Here is a 27,130-nt window from a genome sequence, read left to right on the forward strand (position 1 = left end):
GCAATTCTCATCTGCTGAATATAGCAAATTCTCTGATAGTTTCTGCCAAGGGAGTACATTGCTTTAAAACATATTCTAGAAGGGTGGGATCTCAAAGATGGGGGCCTGGATCAGCAGCAGCAGCATCTGGGAACTTGACAGAAATGCACATTCCTGCCTCCCCCCTGCCCCCATTCCCAGCCCAAACCATCTCAATCAGAATCTCTCGGGGGTGGGCAGAGCACTCTGTTTAAATAAGCTCTGCAGGTGATTCTGATGCACGTTCAAATTTGCAAATCACAGTTATAGAGCCATACGAAACTTCAGGTTGTGGAATCAGTTTGTAAGCTTTTTTTTTTTTCTTTTTCTTTTTTTTTTTTAAGAACAGAACCATAGAGACAGAAAATATCAGAGTTTATTAAGGATCTGTAATAAGGATACACATGGGTCTCATAAGACTTTTGTTTCAGTGATGTGTCTGTGTCTCTGTCTGAGGTTTTGGTCCAAAAAGATCGAAAGCTATTGTTCTAGAGCCAGAATGTACTACAGACAGTCCCGGACTTAAGATGGTTGACTTTTAAGATGGTGTGAAAGTGATACACATTCAGTAGAAACCATAATTGAATTGGGGCTAGGCTGTATAATCAGCTGGGCCTTCCCCTCAGCCACATGGTCAGGAGGGTAAACAACCGATACACTTAACAACCATTTACACCCACACAACCATTCTGTTTTAAACTTTCAGGAGAGTTCAATAAATTACAGGAGAGGTTCAACACTTTATTATAAAACAGGCTTTGTGCAAGGTGCTGCTGCCCAACAGTAGCCATTAGAACCATGCTAATGTCAGTGTTCTGAACATGTGTAAGGTAGGCTAAGGTAAGCTATGATGTTTGGTAGATTAGGTGTATTGAATGCGTTTTCAATTTATGATGGATTTATCGGGATGCAACCTCATCATAAATCAAGGAGGATCTGTAATTCAGCCGACTCCCTTTTTTGTCTAATTTGTCTGGATTGGGAGGTTTTAAGAACTTCCTGATGTTCAAGCTGGTTTTAGAAAAGGCAGAGGAACCAGAGATTAAATTGCCAACATCCGCTGGATCATGGAAAAAGCAAGAGAGTTCCAGAAAAACATCTATTTCTGCTTTATTGACTATGCCAAAGCCTTTGACTGTGTGGATCACAATAAACTGTGGACAATTCTGAAAGAGATGGGAATACCAGACCACCTGACCTGCCTCTTGGGAAACCTGTATGCAGGTCAGGAAGCAACACTTAGAACTGGACATGGAACAACAGACTGGTTTCAAATCGGAAAAGGAGTACGTCAAGGCTATATATTGTCACCCTGCTTATTTAACTTCTATGCAGAGTACATCATGAGAAATGCTGGGCTGGAAGAAGCACAAGCTGGAATCAAGATTGCTGGGAGAAATATCAATAACCTCAGATATGCAGATGACACCACTCGTATGGCAGAAAGTGAAGAAGAACTGAAGAGCCTCTTGATGAAAGTGAAAGAGGAGAGTGAAAAAGTTGGCTTAAAGCTCAACATTCAGAAAACGAAGATCATGGCATCTGGTCCCATCACTTCATGGGAAATAGATGGGGAAACAGTGGAAACAGTGTCACACTTTATTTTTGGGGCTCCAAAATCACTGCAGATGGTGACTGCAGCCATGAAATTAAAAGACGCTTACTCCTTGGAAGAAAAGCTATGACCAACCTAGACAGCATATTCAAAAGCAGAGACATTACTTTGCCGACTAAGGTCTGTCTAGTCAAGGCTATGGTTTTTCCAGGCGTCATGTATGGATGTGAGAGTTGGACTGTGAAGAAGGCTGAGCGCCAAAGAATTGATGGGTTTGAACTGTGGTGTTGGAGAAGACTCTTGAGAGAGTCCCTTGGACTGCAAGGAGATCCAACCAGTCCATTCTGAAGGAGATCAACCCTGGGATTTCTTTGGAAGGAATGATGCTAAAGCTGAAACTCCAGTACTTTGGCCACCTCATGTGAAGAGTTGACTCATTGGAAAAGACTCTGATGCTGGGAGGGATTGGGGGCAGGAGGAGAAGGGGACGACAGAGGATGAGATGGCTGGATGGCATCACGGACTTGATGGACGTGAATCTGAGTGAACTCCGGGAGATGGTGATGGACAGGGCGGCCTGGCGTGCTGTGATTCATGGGGTTGCAAAGAGTCAGACACGACTGGGCGACTGAACTGAACTGAAAGAGTCCGGCATGAGAGTTCCCTTGCGCCACACCAGACCCTCAAGTAGATTACTAAGCAGATGAGAGGGCCTGTTTTGGGGGCAGATGGCCTCTTTACAACACTGGCCTAAAGCTAAGTTAAACTGTGTGTTTCCCCCATGTTTATAAAACCTTCTGTCCCTCACTGCTCCCTTTTCTTTATATATATGTATATATATAAATATATATACATATATATATATTTATATACATATATATATATGCCTGGAGACGTATGTGGACCAGAGGTAGTCAGTTACATCTGGGTAGTAGATTGAGGGGTGATTTGTTGGTTTCTTCTCAGTGTTTGTCCATTTTACTTGAATTCTGCATGCTGAACATCTTTCATTATTACAAAGATAAAACATATAAAGCCGAGGGTCCACCTCTGTGTGGAAATACAGAAAAGGAAAGCCACTTGGCAGAATAGTGCTGCCCAAAGGGCCACCTCTCTCCCATCCATGCTCTAGGGCTGAGCCCAGACCTCACAGGTGCCCAGAGCCCATTCCCTTAGAAGAAGAGTACTGCCCCCCTTCCATGCTTCAAACCTGTCACCCTCTTAGAAAGCCCTTTGGCAGCTCCAGGTTCTCCCGGCAGCCCTTTGGACCCTGGCTGCCGCCCTCTCTTTCCTTAATCAGCTGAGAAAAGGAGGTTCCAAGAAGCTAAGTGACTTGCCCAGGGTCGCCAAGCAGGAGGTACAAGGCTGTGAAGGGATGTGGAGGGCAGGTCTGCTGAAGGCCATTCTCAAGGACTGGGCTCCCCTAGCGGCGCTCACCTCTGCCTTGTGCCATTCTCAGCACTTCCAGGTTCATTTCACTGCTCGCTGTGCAGCAGGGACTGAATGCACAGGGAAAGAAGAAAGGAGGGGAGGAGCAGGGAGGAAGGGAAGGAGCAGAGGCGGGGAGAGGAAAGGGGGTGGGGCAGGAGCACAGGCGTCTCTGGTCACACTCAGGACACAAGCGAAGGATGCGCCCTATCTGTGTGCCCCTAGGGCACTCGGAACACTCAGTCTGGCCAGATCCCCATCGCCAGGCCATGACCCCACAGGCCCCAGCTGCAGGCCCCTGCCCAGCCAGACCAGAGGGGAGAATGGACAAGGGGCAGCCAAGAGCACAGAGTTAACCTGGAGCCTGGAGGAGCCACTCACGGAAGATGGGGACAACCTCGGGCTGGCTCCCTGGGGCTGCCAGGATGAGGGATGTGAGGGCCTCCGGCTGTGCCGCGTGGGTGAATCCCAGGTGACCACTGAGGAGTGGGCGCTAGGACGTGGGCAGCCAGAGCAGCTCGTAAGGGACAGCTTATTTTATATTGGTGTGTAGCTGATTAACAGTGTTGTGATAGCTTCAGGTGGACAGCAAAGGGACTCAGCCATATACACACATGCATCCACTCTCTCCCAACCTCCTCTCCCATCCGGGCAGCCACGTGACATTGAGCAGGGATCCCTGTGCTTGCTATACGGCAGCTCCGCTGGTTAGCCATCTTATTTGCTTTACAGTGTTGTGCTGGTTTCTGCCATACAACAACATGAATCAGCCGTAAATATACATATATCCCCTCCCACCCTGCCACCCCTACAGGTCATCGCAGAGCACCAGGCTGAGCTCCCTGTGGGTTACCAGTTTAAATACAGCAGTGTGTACATGTCGATCCCAAACTCCCTAACTATCTCTCCCCACCCCCAGGCAAATCATAAGTTCTAAAACTGGACAATTTAAAAGCAGCTTATGCACAAGAAACTGATAATGCTGGTTGCTTTTGTGGAAAGACCTGGGTGTCTGAGGCCAGAGAGAGAGGTTTCACCACCATGCATCCTTTTGTACCTTTCCAATTTTATACCATGGGCCTAGATTGCTTCCTTTGATAAAATTTAGTAAAACTACAAGTAAAATAAAAGCAGGTGCTAGTTTTCTACCTGTAGAGAGAGAGGCAAAGTCCCTTTGAGGTGAGACCCTCATTTTGGAAGAGTCATCTGAACAGGCTTTTGAATTTAAGCAGAGGCAAAGCCAAAATCCCATCCCAGAAGGAAAACTTGGGGGTGGCGAGAAGCAGAACTACCCCTGCAGCCGACCGTAACAGTCTGCTTTCTCTGTAAGAAAAGTGACAACTCTCCAGAAATTATTTCTGTAGTGACTGGGCCTGAGACTGACAGGATGGGAGGAGCTGGCTTGGGTCCCCTCCCTCCTGTGCGGAGAGGAAGTGTCAGGAGGAGCCGCCCTGCAGACGGTGGAGTTTTGGAGGATTCCCAGACATCCCTGGGTGGCGGGGGGCAAGTGGACTTGTGCTTACCATGTGGGCTTCGGGCATTAAATGGGACAAGGGACCCCTCAAGGCTGCAGACCCCACAGACCTCTGGGAATGTGGCACCTGTCTGCTGAGAGTAGGGCAGGGGTAACATGCTGGGTAATCACTGAGGCCAGTGGAGGCCTCTTGTTTCCTGACCCTTCCACAAGCAGGCAGTGTCAGGGCCAGGGTGGGGCTGGCACTCAAGCAGAGAAGGAACCTGCTCCCCTCCAAAGCCTGGGGAGAAGCTCTATGGCTTCAAAAATGCTCCCAGAGAAATAGTGACTCATGGCCCAAGGGAATCAGAGCTTTTCTCACCCCAGAGGTTATTCATCCTGCAACACAAGGATCTGGTGATGACAGATGAATCAGAAGTACTAGTCTGAGAACAGCCAGCCTGTGTGGCTCAGTGTCAGAGGGCAGGCTAACCCCTCCCTCCTCCCGTCCGTCTCTTAGCAAAAGGGAGACTTACGGGAGACTTATGTGTCTCACGCCCTCCCTTTTCCGGCCAAAGGAGTTCCAGTGCACCAGAAAACTTCTCTAAGCCTCAGCGTCCTAACCTGTGAGTTGGGAAGAACTGTGCCCCCCTAGCTAGGTGGTGGTGTGGGTGAGAGAGTGCCACTCAGCACAGGGCCGGCCACCAGCCCCTCCTGCTGGCTGGGAGGGTGCGGGGAGTGGCAGCAGCAGCTGCGGCAGCCTGGCATCCTGCGCCATGGACTGGGCTGAGGAAGCTGGCATTCGCCCCTTGCTTGACTCATACTCCTTTTCCAGGTCAGGCCCACCAAAACCAGGACAGACACACAGCCCCCGCCCCGAGCCCCGGTGCTCCTTCCAGTGAGAAGAGTCTCACCCCAAATGGCCATGTCAGCAGGGTTTGCTTGGCCAAGGAACCTGGGAGCTCTCTGTTACCTCTTAAATATATCCACAACCTCCAACAAGCTCTGGGGAGTGACCCACACTCTTGAGATGAGAATTCTCCTGGAATTTCCTGTCTGCAATGCATCATTTGGCAGACATAGGTTCAGTATACCCCACCTTCTATGATTCTCCAGTGGCTTTACTTGAGCCTGGAGTGGCTAAGTACATCTGGAATAGGAGGGCCAAAGGTTTGAATTTTGGCTGTGTGACCTTGGACAAGTCACCTAGCCTTCTGGGCCTCAGGGATGGCATCTATAAAATAGGGCTACTTCATGCAATCAGATTGACGCAAATAAATCACTTAACCTGAGGATGCCTAGGACATAAAGAGCTCGCAGATTCTCAGCTGTACCTTCCAAGAAGGCGGAGGCTGCTGGCACCTGGCATAGTGCTGGGCGCACAGCTCAATCAGGCTTTACTTTTTTTTTTTTTTTTCAGGCTTTACTTTTAAAAAGTGATTCCAGTGGAATAGCAGACACCATTCTTAAGGGAAAAGCAGCTCTAAAACTTCAACCCAGCAGTCTCTTCCCACCCAAGATTCCAGTCGCAGACTTGGCATGGAGGCCCTTTTGGAGGCTCTTCATGCCCATCATCACTTCCAGAAGCTCCTGCCTCATCCAGGTTTATGAGTGGGGGTAGAGTGGGAGGGGGGCAGTGGGAAGATGGGAGGCAGAAGCTGGGGAGAACTCAGGGCAGGAAGCCAGGGAGCTGACCTGGCCCTGCTACCTGGATGTGAGGGTCCCCTTGCAGGGCTCTGGGCACAAGAACTGGCAGGTGGGCAGCAGACAGCAAAACTCAGTGATGTCATGTTTTCCCAGAGTGACTCAACAGCTTGTCCCTGCGCTCTGAATAGTGTGCTGTGTGCTGTGGCCTCGGGGCATCCACATCTCCTTGCCTTCCAGGCTTGCCTGAATCTTTCCTTCCCTGTTACCACCCTCTCCCAGCCTAGGGACCCATGGCTATTCCACCCATGCTCTGCTTCTGGCTGTGACTCCCCGGCCCAGGGGATGTCCCCATGCTGCCTCTGTCATGCCTCTCTAATCTCTGTGTTGAAGAAAGACCTAAGCGCCAGACAGACCTGCATTTCATTACTGCCTCTGCTTCTACCTGGCCGAGTGACCTTGAGCAGGTTACTCTACCTCTCTGAGGCTCAGCTGCCTCATCTATAAAATGGAGGCAGTGCTAATAATTTTGTTTTATTAGTTGTAGGTTGCTTAGTGAGAAGGTTTGTAAAGTGATTGGCATACAGCAGGTGTTTAGTAAACAGAAAGCTTGACCTCCAAAGGCCTCTATGATCTGACCTCAATTTATTTTGCTAGTTGCTTTAAAAGAAAAAAAAGGATAATAGGTCACTCTTCGTTTTATTCTCCTATCACCCCCATGTAGTGGATGCTATTAGTGTCTCCATTTTACAGATGAGAACAGTGAGGCACAGAGAGGCGAAGCAGCTTGGCCATGGTCACACAGCAGTAAGTGGGGATTGAGGTTCCTCATGCAGACAGCCTGGCTCCAGAGCTTGCACATGTAACCACCTCCTCCCTGCTTCTTCTCTCTCTCTCTCTTCTTCGTCCATCCTGCACATTGCAGTTCAGTCCAGCTAGACTCCTCACCCACCTCTGCACTCGACCGGAACCTGCCCGTACCTGTGCTTTCTGCCTGGGCTCCCCTCTTTGCACTGGAAGCCCACCTGCTCCGTGAAACCATCCCCAGGTCCTCATGTGCACCTTTGCGGGCTCATTACTGTTGGACTCCAAGGTGGTTATTTGGGCCCAGTTGTCCTGCCCTCTTCTAGCCTGGAGGCACCTTCCGTCCGACATGGTGTCAGGCATGAGCAGGCACCCAAGGCAAGTGATACCCTGGCCAGAGCACCACATGTGTGCTCCCTGGGTGGCGTGGAGGGGAGCCCAGCACTAAGGGACCTACTAGTTCCACGAGGACAGCTCAGAGGCTGCAGCTGGAACCACCCCCAGAAGGCAGCCAGCCAGCTGGGCTTCTGTCACTCTGCTTAGGGAAAAGGGCTCGCTCATGGGGGCCTCTGCGGCCGAGAGGGTTGGGTTTGAGACCCAGGAGAAGATGAATGGATGTCCATCCAGAGAGGGGAAAGGACTGAGAACTGCGTGCTGTTAGGCCCATAGTGCACAGTCTGCCTAACTCAAAAGGGTCTCTTGGAAGGTTTCAGGCCCATTCTCGGGATCCCAGGCCAGAGCCCACGGGGGAGTGACCACAAGAGGCCATCTACCCAGGGTCCCACTCTCCCGTTCCTTCCTGGTCCCATACAGGGCCTCTGGTCCACATCAGCTGCCCTCTCCCACCACCTCTGCCCAGACTCAGATCCCCTCCTAAGAGCAGCATCCTCCCCTGGGAGACTGGGCACTGTCCCATGCCTCCCTCCTCCTGGGGCCTAGTGTCACACCCATCACTTGTGCTCCCCAGTCAGGCATGGTACTCAGTGCTTGCCGGGGGCTGCACTGAACAGTGGACACAGGAGAACAAGGCAGACTCTGTCCTGCTCACAGAGCTCACTGCCCGGTGGAGACCACAGACCACGAAAGTGGCTGGGGCAACAGAGCAAGGCAGAGAGTGAGGATGGGGACGTGCAGGCAGCCGCAGAGAGGGCCACTGGCCGAGGCTTCTAGAAGGAGACATCTAAGCTGAGGCCTGAGGGTGAAGGGAGCCGGCCATGAGAAAAGAAGGAAGGGGAGAGTGTTGTGAGTAGGGTGTACCCTGGTCACAGTAGCGAGAGGACTGTCCTGCTGAGCCGTTCCGCCGCTCCAGTCGAGGCTCCAGCAGGACGGATTCACCCAGGGTCAGGAGCACTGACTCGAGTGAGGCAGCAGGGCTCAGACCCAGCTCTGCACTCACCAGCAGCGGGGTCCCGGCAACTTCCCCATCTGTCTGGTTCTGTCTGCCGGTCTGTACAACTGTGATCACACGGTACCTACTGCCGGAGCTTCCAGTGAGAACTCTGAGTATGGGCCCAGACAGCACTAATTAAGCACAGGGTGTGCAGCTAACTGGTAGCACCAGTTATCTCCTGCGTCCCCAGCCCCGAGGCACCTGCACCAGATGCAGCAGGAGGTGGAAACGTGAGAGGGCAGTGGTATCTGTCAAAGGAAGAAGAGGACGGGTCCTGACCTCTGTGGTCGCAGAGGCTTTTACGTCTTTATCCTGTAAGGATAACCTCCCCTCCTGGTTCTAGGTTTGCAATAATCTTGGGCCTCTTCAGGCCTGTCTGTCCTAACCTGCAGATTCAGGGCCCCGGCCTCTTTCAGATGGCCCCGCCCACCCACCTCAGAAGTTGTGAAATGCTTTGCTGAAAATCAGTGCAGTCTCAGCCAGGGGGTGGCCCAGTTTGTTTTCAAAATATTTCCTCTGATAGCGCTATTTTGGCTCAGACATGTTAGCACTTTGCAGAATCCTGCAGATGGCAAGGCAGCTGGAGCGGAGGGGAGGAGGGAAGCAGGGAAGAGTGGGAGAGGCCCCGGGCCAGTGCTCAGGTAGCTGTAGGGGCCCGCCTGGGCACGGGTGTCACGTGGCATACTGGGACAGGCGCACACAGGATGGGATTGGGCCAGCCTGTAGCGGGGAGCTTTCAACTGTCTAAGCTGTGGAGCCTTCTTATGAACCAGAACTTTCCTAGGAAACCTAATATGTAGAACAGATAAATGGGGGAGAGGCCTGGAACACCCCTCTATCAGGCCTCTGAGGGGTCCTTATTGAACTCTGGGGCTCCATGGAACCCAGTTTGAAAACTGATGCTGCTAAAGGAATCATAACCTTCTCTAGGGGAGTTAGTGCCCACATTGTTCTAAAATAAAGATCTTCCTAAGGGAAAGTAAAATGATCTTTCTAATAAATTCTAATTCAAGCCTAGCACAGAGAATGCCACGCATCCTGAGAACCAGGACTCAGAAAGTGCAAAGTGACTGATCCATTCACTGACAAGTTTGTGAGCACCTCTCTGGGAAGTCTTGTGCACTTGGGCCTGAGTGTGTGGGGCAAAGAGTATGTGGTGAGCAATAGTTGGTTGGGGCACATTGCTAAACTCCTCACAGATACAAATTCATTTATAGCCCTATTACTTATAACCTATTACCATCCCCCCTTTTCTAGGAAACTAAGGCCCAGAGAGGTTAAGCAACTTGTCCAAGGTCACACAGCTACTAAGCCATACAGAGGGCATTCTGGCTGTAGAAGATGTACTCTTCACTATCTCATAATTTGTCTTTTGGGATGAGTGTATCGCTGTGCTTATCTCTCTCTCTCTCTCTCTCTCTCTCTCTGTATGTGTGAGTGTACTCCGGCCCATAGTGATTTGTGTTAATCTGTGAGTATGTGGGTGTGCAGTCTCTTTTCCAACAAGACTGCAAGCCACAGGGCTTACCCCTTAACTTCCCTCTCAGAAGCCTGGCAACAACAGGACAAAGGGCTCCAGCGTGGGGGCAGGACCAGAGTCTAGGGGTGGTGCGCATTCCCCAGATCCCAGGGGGTTCAGTTTGCTGACCCGAGAGGCACAGCCACAACACTGGGGAGCACCCCCTCCCCCGGCCACTCCCTGTGACTGAAGTGGAGCCCTGAACTGGCATTCCCACCGGGGAGCTACCCCCATCCTAGCACCCTGGTTCTTCCCTTCTTACCGGACGCTGGGTTTAGAGTGGGTCAGCTGAATCAAAGGAAGGTATTAAGGTATCAGGAGTTTACTTCCTACCCTGCCAGACAGAGAAACTTACAAGAGTGCTTAAGCCTCTTGAAAACACTGTTGTGAACTCACACCACCTAAAACTCATACGTCTAAACAGGGCCTAAGCGGATAGAACTTGCTCAAAAGCAAAGACCCCTGACATGCTGGTTAGTCCAGGAAGCCCCACAATGTAAACGGGGTTTTGAGGGTTTCCTCATATGTGAGCCCACCTTGAAGAAAATCAGCTTTGCTCCATCCACTCTAAACTGATGATTAAGATGCAAAGCTTCCTTAGATGTCACAAAATTGGAAAAAGCCCCACCATTCTTCATCATCAAAGTCAAACTCACCACGAGAGACCACCCTGCCTTGCTGAGCAGGGCGGAGGCGGGGAGACTTGCTCGCACGGGGCAGGGCTGTGCCGGAGCCTCGGGCGGTCTCCTCTCCCACAAGCTCCTGTTGTCCCCAGCCACCAGTGTGCCAGCGTCCCGCAGCACGAGGACAGGCCGGAGGTGGGGGTGTTTCCTGACTTTTGAGGCTCCCAAAGGCAAGGAGGAGGGGCTGGGCAGGGCAGAGGCAGGAAGGAGGGACCTGGTGAGGCAGCCAGTGAGCCAGGTGTAAGCGCGGAGGCCAAGACAGAGCTTCCCAGGCCAGCTGTTTACTTGCGGCATTCAGGAGAGGCTGAGCTGGGGACTAACTGGCTTATTTATTTTCCACACTTCTCCCTTCAAGTCCTTTTCAGAGAGCCTTCTGGAATTCCACTGATAAATTTCTCAGAGTGCGAACAACCATGGTCCCTCTGCGCACAGCCATCTTTGTGGGGCAGGAGGGTAAGGGGAGGCATGGAGGTGGGGAGAGGCGTAGAGAAGGAGCAATGGGCCGTAGAGACCTGAAGTTACTGGTGCTCAGGGCCTCCCATGGCCTGCACGCCCCTCCTCCCAAGCCTGCAGAAGCAGGGATGTGCTGGGGTGTGCAGGAGCAACTGCCAGATTTAGGTCGCTGAAGACGAAGGCAGAGGCCTTCAAGCACAGAACAGACTGTCCAGCCTGCCAGGGGCCACAAGCCATGGAACCTGCAAGCTCAGAGCAGGACAGGCCGCGGAGCTACTACCTGTTTAAGCATCAGACAAGAAAAGGGGACAAGTATTTCTGTTTGAAGAATGAAAAGGAGAGCTGTTTTCCTTTCCTCCTGCGTGACTTCGTGAGGGGCAGAGGCCCGCCTGAGCATTTCCACACGACCGATACCTTGGCTCCCTGCTTTATCACTTTCCAACAGAGGCGCTCACAGCCGCTCCCTGGTCTTCACCCATCCTCTGAGAAAGTCCTTAAGTACCTCCGTGTGTCACACACTGGAATGGAGCCAGGGGACAAAGATGAATAGCCCCACCCTTTGGATGGGGCAGCTTCTCCCCACGCCCAGTCTCCCAGCTTCCATCCTGGACAGTGAGTCCACGCCGCAGTGGAGCAGGGAGAGGGCTCCAATGTTTATGCCGCTCAGCACTGCAAGGGCTCTGGCACTCACCCAGGTGGGCTTACTGTGGAAAGTGGGCAAGGCCGGCTGTGCTGTGCTTATCCTCTGCTCCTTGTTTAAGGTTGCCAGCTTTCCCCATACTATGAACACCTGTATCAGAGGCACTGGGGGTGGAGATGGGGGTGGGCGACTCTGCCCCAGCAGGGGTACCCCCTCTCAGCCCTGGGGCTAGGGAGATAGAGTACCAGCCAGGCAGAGCACACAGCTGTCGCTAAGTGCCTGGAAGGGAGTCCTGAAGGCAGCATAGCTCACATGTGTTGTTGTTGTCGCTAAGTCATGTCTGACTCTCTGTGACCCCATGAACTGCAGCATGCCCGGGTTCCCTGTCCTTCACTGTCTCCTGGAGTTTGTTCAGATTCATGTTCATTGAGTTAGTGATGCTATCTAACCACCTCATCCCCTGCAGCCCTCTTCTACTTTTGCCTTCAATCTTTCCCAGCATTAGGGTCTTTTCCAATGAGTTGTTTCTTCGCATCTGGTGGCCAAAGTATTGGAGCTTCAGCATCAGTCCTTCCAATGAATATTTAGGACCGATTTCTTTTAAGATGGATTGGTTTGATCTCCTTGCTGTCCAAGGGACTCTCAACCTGCACTTCTTTCTTAGCTTTGTGACCTTGGGCAGCCACTGCACCCCTCTGAGCCTCATTTCAAAGTGGAACGGTAACTGCAGTCTCTCTGTGGGGCTTGTGTGAAAAAGCATAAGCTGGGGAACAGACGAGCCATGTGATTATCACAGCCCTGGCTGTCTCAGCTCTGCCTGTCCATCTCTCCTGAGGACCAGACAGTGCCACGGAGTGTAGCTCTCGTGGGGGTGTGTGGGGTTGGGGGGAAGGACCTGCCCCTGGATATTCAGGTGAGGGCCTATTTTCCTGTGTAATAGGAAAAGACCAGAAGGGGGAAAGAACATAGTAATCCATTTGATGATGTTTACCGGGCAATTTCTCCCAAACTTGTGACTTGTATGGTCACAGTGGTAGCTTTGTCCCCATTTCTCAGATAAGCAATGAATCATCTCTCACTGGAATTACCCCCATATCTGCCCCACAATCACTCCCAGGCCCCCACTGTTTCCTGACTCCAGGTGCATATGGAAGGCTCTAGCAGCCTGATGCCACCTATCCTTTGATTTCCATGACCCATGGTATAAGCCAGGTTGGGCAGAGTGTGTATAAAAAGAGGACTGCAGTCAGGGGCCCCAGGACCCAGTAAGTGCATCAGTGTTGCTTCCTTGTTGCTATGGAGAACCAGTTAGGGGCCTTAGAGGCAGCTGAGCATGGTGGAAGCAGCTTGGGTTCCTGACCCAGACTGTCCAGTTTCAAATCCTGGCTTTATTCCCTCACCAGCTGTGTGACCCCCAAAACATTACTTAACTTTTCTGAACCTCAGTTCACTAATCTGTAAAAATGGTGATAAAATGATATTTACAGGGATGTAGAGTCTTACTGAGGTAATGTGGAGCTCGCGATTCACAGAAGACATAGTTAAGGTGGAAAGGTGATACTGGGAAGGGACTGGCTGCAGCGGTCCACCTGAAATTGGGGGGTGGCCAAACCCAGATCACTCTCTCCTCTGGGACCACATTACTGGGTGCTGCCTACAAACTTTGCTAATTTCAGCATTAAGACCATTTAGGTGCTTGAAATGCACACTGAACCTAGTGACAAAGGGGTGAGGGTGGGGAGTGACACATTTCTTTCTGATTTCACGGCCAAGTCACCACCGCATCCTTGCATGTTCCCAGTTCCATGCCAGTAGGGAATCAGTCCCAAGATTGCTTGCAATCCCAGTTCCGGGAACATGAGATGTTTCCACTCCTCTGGGAAGCTCCACGCCAGCTGGTGCAGAGGAACCCACCCAGTACAGGGACTGTGACCTCCCCTCCACCTGCTGCCACCACAGAACCAGGCCACTGCTGCAGGACACAGCTCCTGGACCCTTCATGAGAACTCATCTCCTTCCAGGCCAGCAGGAGCCAGGAAGAAGATCCCACGACACTCCCAGCTTAGCCAAATGCAGACATGGAGCCTTTCTTACTGCCCCTCTTAGGGAAGCAGAGGCCAGTATTGAAACTCCAGTCCCCAGTGCCAGCCCACAGGGCACAATAGAATGTGCCACTTGGGCTAAACGGATCAAGCAGGGCTCCCTGGAACCACTCAGGGCCCCTCCTCTGCAGAAAAACCACTTCCAACCCAGCTGAGGCCACCTGGCTTGGCTCATAGAATGTGCCTAACACATATAAATTATGGGTGTCATTGTTCCACAAACAACTATTTATTGAGTACCAGTGATGTGCCTGGCAATCTAGTTCAACCTATGAAACATCCTGGAGTCCCAGGACACCAGGGCATCCAAAATCAGACACAACTTCAGGTGCAGTGAAAATAAGTATGACTTCAGGACCGCCATGCTTTCTCCACGAACTCAGAGCCTTAAACATCCCCTACCACGTTTTACACTCACAGGGCTGGAATCTCCTCAGCCCATCCCCTGGAAGTCCCTGTGAGGAAACACATCCGCTCGGGGGAAGGGTCTGTGCTTCCCTCTCAGGCCCTGGCACTGCCACCGCCCAGCTGTCCAGGGCATCACTGCCTGCCAGCCTTTTCTGCTCACAGAGCCTAACACTGGCGGGTCTGAGTGTATGAATCGCTCCCTCCTTTCTCCCGGCCTCGCCTCCGGAAGGACGGCGCACACCCAGACACATCACCCAGACACTGAGTTTCCACACCAAACTCACTCCTGACGAACCCGGAGAGCCGACTGCAATGTCTGATTTCTCCTCCCTACTCCTCAGTCAGCCTCGAGGTCCTGGCCACGGCTTTTCAAAGTCAAGGCAGCCCCTCTCCTGGCCAGTCTCGCTTTGGGGACGCCTCACTGTGGGGCAGCAGACAAAGCCAGTGGATTTACTTGAGGGCTGGAGGACATGCTTGGTGTAAAAGATCCGGACGTTCACACTCCCAGAATTGTACAGTCGGGCTGAAGCGGTCGGTGTGGCGTGCATGCGCTGCCCGTGGCTCGATGGGTGATGAGCTGTGTGTATCAGGCAGTTGTGAATCTGGCTGCAGTGGGTCTGGAGATGTGGGTGCCTGCGTGGAACTTGCCCCGAGCCGAGAACTCCCTCTCCCACCTTCGGTTTCTTCCCCTCTTCTTCCAAAGTTTGGCGCGCGCGCCCGATCAGGGATGGTGGGGGTGTGCACCACTGGGCTACCTCCCCCTAGCCCCGGCGACAGCTCCGGGGATGCGGTCGCCCTACTTACCCCGCCACGGAGCCTCCTCCAGCGGGGGCGGATCCAACTCTCCGAGGCTAGGGTCCGGCGCCGGCAGCATCCGCCCGCAACTTTGCCCTCCTCCCGGCAGGACCAGGCAGAAGCGGCTCTGGGACTCCAGTGCCCTCGTGGCCCCGGCTCTGCGCGCCGCCCCCGGGGGGACTGCGGCGGGGAGGAAAGGAGGCGCGGCCCCGCGGGTTCGCACGCCGGGCGGAAAGCGGCGCCAGGCGGGCGCCGTCCTGCGCAGCGAGCAAGCGGTCCTGCCTGGCTCCCTGCTCGGCCGGAGTCCGCGAGCGGCCGGCAGCGGCGGCAGATTCCTGAACCGCGTCCAAGGCGCCCGGGGAGCCCTCCTCCTCCTCCTCCTCCTCTTCTTCCTCACCCCACCCAGCTCCCACCCCTGCGCCCCAGCAACTTGGGAAACGTTGGCGAAGTTGGCGCAGCTCTGGCTGCGCAACGGGCCTCTGGGTGGAAGCAAGGGAGGAGAGGGAGGAGCTGAGGTGGGGTGGGCGGCCCTCGCCCCAGCCCCCGGGGAACTGCGCTCGGCTGGACCCTTCCGTGGGTCTTTGTTCCCAGTGCTGCGCCTCAGCCCGCCTCTCCCCTGGGACTCTCTTAACTACGCTGGGATCCCTACTCGCTCTCAGAGAGGCTGGGAAGAGCTCCCCTCCTGGGTTGGTGGGGGAGGGGGCCTGGAGTTCCTCGTGGCCTCACCCTGCCAGAGCCCCTCAAGCCCTTCCGGCCTCCCATCCTATTGAATCAGAGTCTTTCTAAGCCCACGTTCCCTTTTGAGTTTATGATTAGTGTGTCTATCCTAAACTTTATTCCCTTTCTTTCCCCCTCTGAATTCAGCCCTGTGCTAACCGAACGCTCATCAACCAGGGTCAGATGACTAAAATTGCTTCTGTTAAGAACATTGTTAATGTACTGCCGTTGCTGTTGTGAATAACATTGTTAATGTACTAGAATTGCTGTTATTGATATCGTTAATGTATAAACTCAAGTGGTTTCTCCAGGGCAAGATAAGTTAACAGACCACTGAGGCCTAGACCTCCTGGCCAGAGGTGGTCCTGATTCTCAGAGACATCCTGACTCTCAGAACCTGAATGTCACAGAAAGTACAGGGGACTATATTCAATATCTTGTAATAACCTATAATGGAAAAGAATCTGAAAAAGAATATATATATATATATAAACACACATATATATACACATACGTGTCTAACTGAATCACCTTTATACCTGAAACTAACACAACATTGTAAACTGACTACACTTCAACTTAAAGAAAGGTTAAAAGATGTCACAGAAAAGTCCCAAGATGATGATTAATCCCAGCCTCTTTGTTGTTCTGCTTTATAACTCCCCTGCCTCCGGGAAAGACCAAGGGAAGTTGATCTGAAGCTTGTCCCCCACTTCCTTGCTGAGTGCCCTGCAGATAAACCCTGTACTTTCGCCACAACCCGGCATAGGTGTGTTGGCCTTGCTGCTTGTTGAGTGAGCAGACCTGAGTTTGATTCAGGAACAGTGTTGACCACCAGCTGGAACCGTTTTGTAAAAGGGAAGGAAAATGACTTGAATTTCTTTGTGTATAGGCTTTTCTGCTGTTGTGTCAAAGTGAGCCTTTTGGAACTGATTGGGCTTTGAGCCTTTTGGAATTGGTTTGTTGTTTATCTTTGTGTGTGTGTGTGTGTATTTGTTAGAGAAGGTGCACTGTTTTAATTGGTGGACGTGGCAAACATTAATTTAGTACCTAGAAACAACCCTTCAGGATGCATGCTGCAAAGCTAGACCAGCTTTTAGTTCTGATTCCATGACTAAAGCCAAAATTACTCTTATTATTATTGGTGACACTGTGTAACCACAATATTCTTTAGACTCTGGAGAAAAATGCCCGAGGTTGGGCTCATTTGACAATCCAAAACTAATTGTGCCAGCTTGATAAGACATCTTTTCAGAATTCTGACCCTAAGGGAACAAGTTCTAGGAGAAGCTTGCTTTTCTCTCCCTGTGCCTTGAGATGTGAATATTCTACCAGGGCTCTCAGGAACTCCTGTCTTATCTAGACATCTCCAGTTCCTGAAACTGACAGGAAAAATGGGGGATAGGGGGATGCCTTTTTAAACTTAACTTACTCCAACTGTTAGTTATAAACTAAACTGTTAGTTATCTGAGGTTACCCCACCCTTATGGCAGAAAGTGAAGAGGAACTAAAAAGCCTCTTGATGAAAGTGAAAGAGGAGAGTGAAAAAGTTGGCTTAAAGCTCAACATTCAGAAAACGAAGATCGTGGCATTTGGTCCCATCACTTCATGGGAAATAGATGGGGAAACAGTGGAAACAGTGTCAGACTTAATTTTTTGGGGCTCTACAATCACTGCAGATGGTGACTGCAGCCATGAAATTAAAAGACGCTTATTCCTTGGAAGAAAAGTTATGACCAACCTAGATAGCATATTCAAAAGCAGAGACATTACTTTGCCGACTAAGGTCCGTCTAGTCAAGGCTATGGTTTTTCCAGTGGCCATGTATGGATATGAGAGTTGGACTGTGAAGAAGGCTGAGCGCCAAAGAATTGATGCTTTTGAACTGTGGTGTTGGAGAAGACTCTTGAGAGTCCCTTGGACTGCAAGGAGATCCAACCAGTCCATCCTGAAGGAGATCAACCCTGGGATTTCTTTGGAAGGAATGATGCTAAAGCTGAAACTCCAGTACTTTGGCCACCTCATGCGAAGAGTTGACTCACTGGAAAAGACTCTGATGCTGGGAGGGATTGGGGGCAGGAGGAGAAGGGGACGACAGAGGATGAGATGGCTGGATGGCATCACAGACTCGATGGACGTGAGTCTGAGTGAACTCCAGGAGATGGTGATGGACAAGGAGGCCTGGCGTGCTGCGATTTATGGGGTCGCAAAGAGTTGGACACGACTGAGCGACTGAACTGAACTGAAACTGTTATAAACTAGTGAGTTTTCTATTGTAACACCTGATTCTCAACTAAGTTAAAAATGAAGCTATGAGATCTCTAGTTGTGTCTGTCTATATGTCTGTGTGTGCCTTATACTTATGATGTATCTCTATTTACAGACCTTATTAACAAGATTAATGAGGTCTGTTTAATTGGCTTAAAAGGAATTAAGCATTACATAAATTCTCAGAAATATAAAAGAAACCAAAGAAATTTCAGGTTTATGTGAGCTGGGAAATATTCAGTATTAAATTGACTTTGGCATTTAGGTTAATTTTTGCTGGTTTAATCAGACATGTCCTTGGAGCCATCGACATAAATTTTTTATAGTACCTAGGCATACTGGAAGTCAAATAAGATCTGCTGCAAAATTTGTCAGCAAGAAAAATAACTTGGTATGATGAAACTTTTTTTAAGTAAATTAAATGGAAATGAGATGAGTTTTTTTAAGGAGCGCTCTTTAGGAATAGTTATGTTTTATGGCTGTCTACTTAAAAACAATTTCTTCAGATATTTGGTACCTTGAAACTTTAGAATTTTGTTAAGTTAAACAATATGTTTATTGATTAATTTACAAGTTTGCCAGTCTACAGAGTGTTAATGTAAAAGACAATTCATAATTGCTTATTTCTTAGTTTTCACTAGAAATTTTTTTAAGAGTTGAGAATTCTAATATATGAAATTAAAACTAAAATTTAATAAAGAAAACATCTTTGTATGCAAGGAAAAGAAGATATAAGAAATGAAAAGGCTTTTTTTTTTTTTTTTTTTTAAGAGGAAGAAGGAAATTTAGTCCTAAAGTTGATTATTTCTAAACGGGAAAGAAAATAAGGGACAGATTAATATGGGCATAGAAAGTTGTGGAAGCTTTGCAAGAGGGAAAAGTTCTTAAAAATAAATTCTATGTGTAGTCAAGATTAACTAAGATTAGAATTAGTCTAATTGAGTCAGGAGAAAGCAATGGCACCCCACTCCAGTACTCTTGCCTGGAAAATCCCATGGATGGAGGAGCCTGGTAGGCTGCAGTCCATGGGGTCGCTGAGGGTCAGACACGACTGAGCAACTTCACTTTGACTTTTCACTTTCATGCATTGGAGAAGGACATGGCAACCCACTTTAGTGTTCTTGCCTGGAGAATCCCAGGGATGGGGGAGCCTGGTGGGCTGCCGTCTGTGGGGTCACACAGAGTCAGACACGACTGATGCAGCTTAGCTTAGCTTAGCTTAATTGAGTCAATGAATTTTAACATTAAAGGTAAGATGGTGCAAAACCTCAGTTTGGTTTCTCTATTAAGAGAACAGTTTTTTTTTTTTTTTTTGACTGTTGAGTTGCTGTTGATAACAGATTGTAAGTTTCTTTCCAAGCTTTTAAGTTATTAAATTTTTTTATCTGCTTTTGAAATCTTTCATTGTCACTTTGGTTAAATGATAAAGTATTGTTTCAGTAATCCTATTTAACCAAGTGTGGTACCTCCTGAGCGTGGTGCAGCGCCCCCTGGGGTCCAAGGCTAGTGTGGTAATGGGCTTGGAGTTGGAACACAAACAAAAAAGCAAAAACCTCAATCTGCACTTGGCATCTGTCCTTCTCAATATGTGTAGATGAGAAGCCCAAACAGGATTGAGAATGACACAGGACTTCCTGGGAACAGGTCCTCACAGGTGCCAGAAGTCAGAGGTCCCTGTTGATTACCTGGGTCCAGACCATCCAAAGTCTCAACCAACTGGCAGCTGGAGGGAGCCTGGGCAGTGTTTCAGGCTATGAGATGAGACCTTGGTATCTCTTATAGGAGAAAAATCCGACTAGGTACTTCCCTTGTGTTGTTAACCTGCGTGCGTGCTCAGTTGTATCTGACTCTTTGTGACCCTATGGACTGCAGGCTGCCAGGCTCCTCTGCTATTTCCTTCTCCAGGGGCTCTTCCCCACCTGCGTCTCCTGCATCAGCAGGTGGATTCTTTACCACTGAGTCACCTGGGAAGCCCTGTGTTACTAACAGCGACCTGTGAGAGGGGATCAGACCCCAGCTCACCTCCTGGTTTAGCTCCTGGAACGCCTCCCTTGGCAGCTCCCTCTGCTGCTCTCGCCTCACGTCACAGCGGCTGGGCCTCTGCCCCTGAGTCAGTCTGCAGGCTCTCCAGCTTGTTTCGGAGTAGATATCATGGCATATATGTTTCTCCAGACCCTGTCCCTTTTCTCAGAGGTGAAGTCTCCATTTCAACCTAACAGATCTGTCAAAAAGCTATGTTTAACTGCACCTGCTGTTCTTATAAAGGAAGGCCTTCCTGTGGGACTGCAGAGTCTGGACTTTTATTGCCAGAACTTTGTGATGCCCCCAGTGGATACAAAGGTGGAAACATAGACTGAGTCACTACCAGATTTTAGATAATGAAATTCTGTTCTACTGATGTTGGTCAGGGGTGAAGAGGGTATGCCCGAGTGGTCGCTGAGGAATTCCTGTTGAGCACGTACTGGATATCGGGCCAAGAGAGGTGAACAAGCCTAGGCTCACCTTTTGATTAGAGAAGACAGACCTACATCTAAACAAGCACTAGTTAGTCCACGTGCTATGTGAGGTGAGGCTGGGGGTGGGAACACAGGTCTCCAGAACAAGAGCACAGGCTCGCACAGCTCCAGGGGGATCAGGCTGGTCGTGGAACATGATGTGACTTTTGGCCCCTGGGACTCTGCAATGTGGCAGCCTTATTCTTGGAGCTGAAGACTGCAGGCCTGGGCTTTAGAGATGAGTGGAAATTCTGCACGTAAGAAAGAAGGTAGCGATGAGCTAGGGCTTCCTAGTTAAAGGGACCAGCAATTGAAAGAAACAGGTGTGAACAAGTATTCACTCCTCAAGCATGCCAGCCGCCACTTGGGCCTTCAGTGAGGGTACCTTGGGTGCAAAAGGCAGAGGTAAAGAATGAGAGTCTGATCCAGGACACTGAGAATTTTCATTCTAAAATAGTTTCCAGGCTTAATGTCTCCCCACAGTTGCTCTGCTAAGAGAGTTAGTCTCTCTCTCTCTTTTTAACGATGTTTGAAAAATTGAAAGAACTTTCCAGGCCAGAGGCAGAATTGCAGGGCAGTTAAGATTGTGGGAGCCTGAGCACCATTTTAACCAAGCAATCTGATGGATGCAATAAAAATTCACGCTTAAAAAACAAGTGAAATAAAAAATTCTAAAAATTCACACTTTAAAAGCAAGACAAGAAAAATTTAAACAAAGTTTCCTCTGCTCTTTGGCTTCCTCTCTTCCCTCTAGCACACTCTGTATATCTGCATTACATGTTAACTAGACCTTGACAGTGGCAGAAACCAGAAAGATACATTTTTGTCCTTGTGACACCAGTCATGTAACTCCTTAAAAGGCATCTTTCTTTTCTCAATCCTGTAAAGGGTCACGGGGATCCACCACTCGCTTTGTATGTGCAGATATCTTTGGTGAACTTGTTATTAAAATGTCAATATATCATTTCCTTTAAAGATATTGACTGGTGCAGCACAGACTGGTCGGAAGACGATAAACTCAGATTCTTGCATCTTCCCATACTTAGCAAAGCACTAAAGCCATTAACTAAGATCTCTGTTCCTCCAAACAAAAGTAACCTTCTACCACAGCGTGGGCTTGGTTGCCGTGTACTCCCCTTGCTATGCTGGCCTCCCCAAGGAGTCCCAAAGAGTTCCAAACAGTTCTCAGAGCTCTTAGAAAGACTGTCTCCCAGATTATAATTCTCAGGTTGGCTCAAATAAAATTTTCCATGTCTTTCTTAGATCGACTGCCGATTAATTCTTTTCATCAGCATTGACACAGGCTGAGGTCACTAATAATGGGACCCACCGACATCATGTGCCTCCTGATATGATGGACGGGAGGGAAGGACAACGTGTACAGTGTTCCTGCCCCCAAACCACACACATCACTCGAGTCTCATGGTGAGGAAACGGCAAACAAATCTGGACTGAGAGACATTTGCAAAAAACAATTAGCCTGTAATATTTAAAATGTCAGTGACGTGAAAGATAAAGGAAAAGGCTGGGAAACCATTCCAGCGTGGCTTCTAAGCCAGCAGGCAGGCTTCTAAGACGGTCTCCGGTTATAACCCCGCCTTTGTGTCTTATGCATCATCACCTCGCCTTGAATGTGCCTGGTGACTTGCTTCTTTTTTTCTTTTTTTATTGAAATATAGTTGATTTACAATATTGTGTTAGTTTCAGGTATACAGCAAAGTGATTCAGTTTTTATTTTTTTCCCAGATTCTTTTCCATTATAGGTTGTTATAAGACACTGAATATAGTTCCCTGAACTATACAGTAAATCCTTGTTGTTTATCTATTTTACATATAGTGGGGTCTATCTGTTAATCCCTAAGTTATCCATCCCCACCACCCCCCCCCCACCGTCTTTCCCCTTTGGTAACCATAAATTTGTTTTCTGTGCCTGTGAGTTTGTTTCTGCTTGTCAATAATTTCTTTTTTTAGATGTATTTTTTTTTAGATTCCATATATAAATGATATAATACCATACTTGTCTTTCTGACTTCACTTAGTGTGATGCTCTGTAGGTTCATCCATGTTTCTGCAAATGGCAATATTTCATTCTTTCTATGGCTAATATTACATTGTATAAATATATCGTATCTTCTTTATCTGTTCATCTGTTTTATTTCTTTTAATCTTATTTATTTTTGGCTGTGCTGGGTCTTTGTTGCTGAATGCAGGCTCCCTATGGTTGTGACAGGCTGGAGCAACCCTCTAGTGTGCAGGCTTCTCATTGCAGCGACTTTTCTTGTAGAGCATGGGCTCCAGGGTGCACGGGTTTCAGTAGCTGGGGCTCAGTAGTTGTGGCGCACAGGCTTAGTTGCCCCGTGGCTTGTGGAATCTTCCCAGACCCGGGATGGAACCCATGTCCCCTGCACTGGCAAGTGGATTCTTAACCACTGGACCACCTGGGAAGTCCTATCCATTCATCTGTTGATGGACACTTAGGTTGCTTACGTGTTGATGACTTGCTTCTAATGAATAGAGTACAGCAGAAGTGATGGAATGTCCCTGCTGAGAATCCGGAAGAATGTGTTTAGATTACAAAAGACTGTGACTTCTCTCTTGCTAGCATTCTTTCTCTCGTTCTTCTCAGCTTCCTTGGTCTGATGACGCAAACTGCCAAACTGTGAGATTACCCAGTGGAGAGGCCAGTGTTTTAAAAAACTGAGGCCCTTGGGCCAGTAGACTGAATCCTGCCAACAATCCCTGAGTGAGCCTGGAAGCAGATCCTGTCCCAGTTGTATCTTAGGATCACTGCAGCCTTGGATGACACCTCAGCTGAAACCTGAGCCAAAGAGCCCAGTGAGGCCACATCCAGATTCTTGACCCACAGAAACGGTGCAATGTGAAGTTTTGGGGTGACTTGTTATGCACCTACTTACAGGTAATACAGTTAATAAATGTAATGTCTAATCTTGAACTGGATTCTGGAACTGAAAAAAAAATCAACAGGAAAGACATTATTTTGATCATTGACCCAATATGAATGGGGACTGAATGAATAATAATATTGTGTCAATATCTGATAACTGTACTGTTTTGTAAAATGATACTTGATTCATTAGAGACACACACAGGCATATTTAAGGCCATTCTACCACTTCCTCTCAAAGGTTCAGGAATAATAATAAAAATGTGCATTATATATAATTATATATAGCATGTATATTATATATAGAGAGTTTCATTTATTTATTAATTTATCTGTTGTGTAACAAACCACCTCAAAACTTAATGACTTAAAACAACAGAAACGTTCTCCCCATCTTGTGGGAAGCCGGGCTCCTCGCTCCGCCTGGCATCGGCCGAGGCCACCCACTCTGCTGTGTTCAGCTGACAGGTGAGCTGCGCTGGGCTGGAAAATCCAAGAGGCTTCACTCCTGCATGTGGCACCTTAGTGCTCCTCGGTGTGGCCTTTCTCTCCCCACGTGGCTGGCCTGGCTTCCTCCCAGCATGGTGCTTTCAGAGTAGTCAGGCCTCTTATGTAGCAGCTGCCGTCCAAGAGAGAGGAAGTGTAAGCTTCTCAGCCTCTTAAGGGAGCCCAGCGGCATGCTGCCAAGGAATTGCCAAGCCACTCTTGGGATCTGGGACATAGCCTCTTCTCTGGGCCAGGAAGAGGTGATTGGCAGTGACTCAGGGGACAACCCTGCGGGCAAAGGAAGAGAGGAAGGGGAAGGATAAGAAGAGGCTTCCCCCACTGGAGTTAAAGGGCCCAAGGCCCATGAGCCTAGAGTAAGCTTTTCCCTCTCCCCACTGAGCTCCCTGGGCCCCCATCATTTCACCTTAAGAGCTCATTTAAAGATGTCAAGGAGTGAAGAAGGAGGAGAAAAATGGCACTTATTGGGCAAAAAGTGCCAGGAGCTGTACCTAGGTTATTTTATTGAATCCTCACAGCAATCCTACAAAGAAATCGTCATTATCCCCTTTGCAAAGAAGAGATACAAGAGGTCTCAGCAGGGGAGGTGACTAGAACCAACTCATACTGCAAAGGTATTGGATCAAAGGATGTGTTTGCTTCCTTACTCAGCAAACATCTTTTGGTCCAGGATTGTGCCGGGCTTAGAACACTAGGATGAATGTTGTTTTTGTCAGCTATTGCTGCAGTAATGCTACAAAACAAACATCCTCCACATCCCAACAAGAGGCATTTCTCTTTCTCTTTCCTAGGTGCACTGGGCAAGGGGGAGTCAGCAGGGGTTTCTGTTTCAGACCTCGGGTTGGCTGGGCTTGGGTCCAGCCTTTGGGTTGGGCTGCTCTTCATACCCCCATATTCCGCATGGACCAGTGGCCAGCCTGGGGCACGTTTTTCTCAAGGGAGATCACAGGAACCCAGGCGACAAAACAAACCGCCTGAGCACATTTAAAGCTTCTGCCAACATCACTAGCCAGGACAAATCCCATGCCCAACCCAAAAGTATAAAGGTAGAGAAGTCTGTTTATCCACCATGAAGCCACGGTGTTGGCATAGAGAGTGGATTCTGTGATGAGGGGAATGAATTGAGAGCAGGGAGCCAGTCTGCTGCAGGTGACAAGACACAGGCCTTGCCCTCAGGAGGCTTAACAGTCTAGCGGCGGAGGTGCTCATAAAGACACAACTACACTGCAGTGAGGGAAGTGCAGTGAGGAGGGGTGTCTGTGCACGTGTGTGTGTGCATGCAGGCGCCGTCTGGGAGCATGGAGATGGTGGGTCCCTGCAGCCAGCTAGACATCTGGGAAGACTCTGAAGAAGGAGATGCTCAAGATAAATTCTAAAGGATAAAATAGGAGCTCTTGGTTGAACTGGAGAGAAGTGACAGGGAAGCGAGGAAAGGCATTGCAGTCAGTCACGACTGTGGGCACAAAGGCATGGAGACCCAGGAGCAGGACAGAGTGTGTAAGAAAACCTCTGTTGAGCTGCTCGATGGAGGCAGGAGCCCAGCCATGGGGGGCCTTTGTCAAGTGCTTGATGGCATCTTCCCTTCACCCCCAGAGCACTCCCCACCCTCCTCTGCTGCGCTCCCTGGCCTGGGTCACTGGCCTGTACGGACTGCATCCAGAACCTCTCATTCTGGGAATACAGCAGAATGTGGTGCTAGCCTCTCCCCAAGTTCTCCCTGTTACCGACTGAACCCTGTGCCCCTGCAATCCACATGTTGAAGCTCTCACCCCCAAAGCGACTGTACTTGGAGATAGGGCCTTAAGGTACATAATTAAGGTTCAATGAGTTCATAAGGGGCCTAACCCAGCAGGACCGGTGTCTTTAGAAGAGGAGGAGACGCGAGAGCTCACTCTCGGTCTCTCCATGTGCTCGCAGGAGAGGCCATGTGAAGACAGAGAGAAGGTGGCTGTCTGTAAGCCAGGAGGAAAGGTCTCACAGAAACCAGCCCTGACAGCACCTGCATCTTGTACTTCTAGCCTCCAAAACTGTGAGAAAATACATTTCTGTTGGTGGAACCACCCAGCCTGTGGTATTTTGTTACAACTCATATGCCACCCTTCCTGTCCCCCACCTGCAGAAAAGCAACTAGAATAAAGAAGTCAGAAGAGTCACAGACAACTTCCACAGCAAAGCTAGGTGACATAACCCATAAGCTGAAAATACTGATTGGGTGAGGACAAACCACCGTTACTAGACTTATGTGATACTGGTTTCTGTGAAGGACAAAGCAGAAGGAAGACACCTGGGCTTCTGATGGTCCCGAGAACAGTTGGATTCTCACATCACCAACTTGTACTTAATCGCAGGCCATTCAAAAGCAGCTGAAACTAGAAAATACTTCTGCAGGATCCAGTTTGCATATGAGTGCCAGGGGACTGCTGTGCAGTGATGTCTGATGATGCTGAGAACCATCTGGGTCCCTTAAACTCATTTTTGCTTCCCTGATACACTCTTAAAACTAATAGGCTGAAGCCCTCTTTAATGACAGCGTCCCATACTGGGGCTTGGAGAGTAGAATCCAAACTAATCAGAACAGGAACACTAGGGACAAAGAAAGAAAAACTCCAGACAAAAATGGGGTTGGCGGATGGAGGATCAGGGGATCTCAAGAAGTACAAACGTGTGTGTATGTGTGCATGTGTGTGTGTTATATAATATACACACATTTATATATGTGATTACTGAGGCAGATTTTATTTTCCAAAGATGACTGCAAAAATCATCTCCTCATCCCACATGCCCTTCTTACAACATGGCCTTGACTTTCGTTCCTTTAAGTGATGGGACCTATGTACCTGACTGGAACTTTGTGACTGATTTGACCAATATAGTACGGAGAAGGCAGAGACCATGTGGCTTCCAAGGCTGCTCAAATGCCATGCACGTCCACTTCTTTCTTAAAAATGTTCACTCTTGGGAAGCAGCCACCATGTTGTGAGGAAGCTCAGCGAGCCACATGAAGAGATCACAGGTAGGTATTCTAGCAGACAGCTGGCATCCAGCACCAAGTGGGTGAATGGAAGAGATGTCAGCTGGCATCCAGCACCAGGTAGGTGAATGGAGGAGATGTCAGCTGGCCCAGTGCTCTCAAGTCACCTCCAGCCGGTGTTCCAGCCGGGACCCCAGGCATCATGATGTCAGACGTGCCATCTTCACTGTACTCTTTGTGAATGTCTGACCCACAGAATCCATGAACACAGTAAAGTGGTGGTTTTATGCACTGAATTTGGGGCGATTTGTTTTGCAGCAGTAGTAATGAGAACAGCCACTTTGTAAACTCAACAGAATGAGGAGCTAAAGATCCATG

At 49.3% G+C, this 27,130-nt stretch overlaps 1 protein-coding gene across 15 annotated transcripts in view; it reads right to left on the minus strand.

Annotated features, from left to right (window-relative positions):
- Positions 1-15,269, minus strand: part of CHST3 (carbohydrate sulfotransferase 3) — a 39,364-nt gene extending 24,095 nt beyond the window's left edge. For 14 of the 15 annotated variants that reach the window (XR_001917432.1, XR_001917433.1, XR_001917430.1 and 11 more), the window contains exon 1: positions 14,902-15,269. The gene's annotated coding sequence lies outside the window, so the exon portion shown is untranslated. Of the gene's footprint in view, positions 1-10,467; positions 11,197-14,901 lie in introns of those variants that run through there. The other variant, XM_018042521.1, reaches the window with a different exon arrangement.

The sequence above is a fragment of the Capra hircus genome, chromosome 28, assembly GCF_001704415.2.
Source record: "Capra hircus breed San Clemente chromosome 28, ASM170441v1, whole genome shotgun sequence".
Classification (NCBI taxonomy): Eukaryota; Metazoa; Chordata; class Mammalia; order Artiodactyla; family Bovidae; genus Capra; species Capra hircus.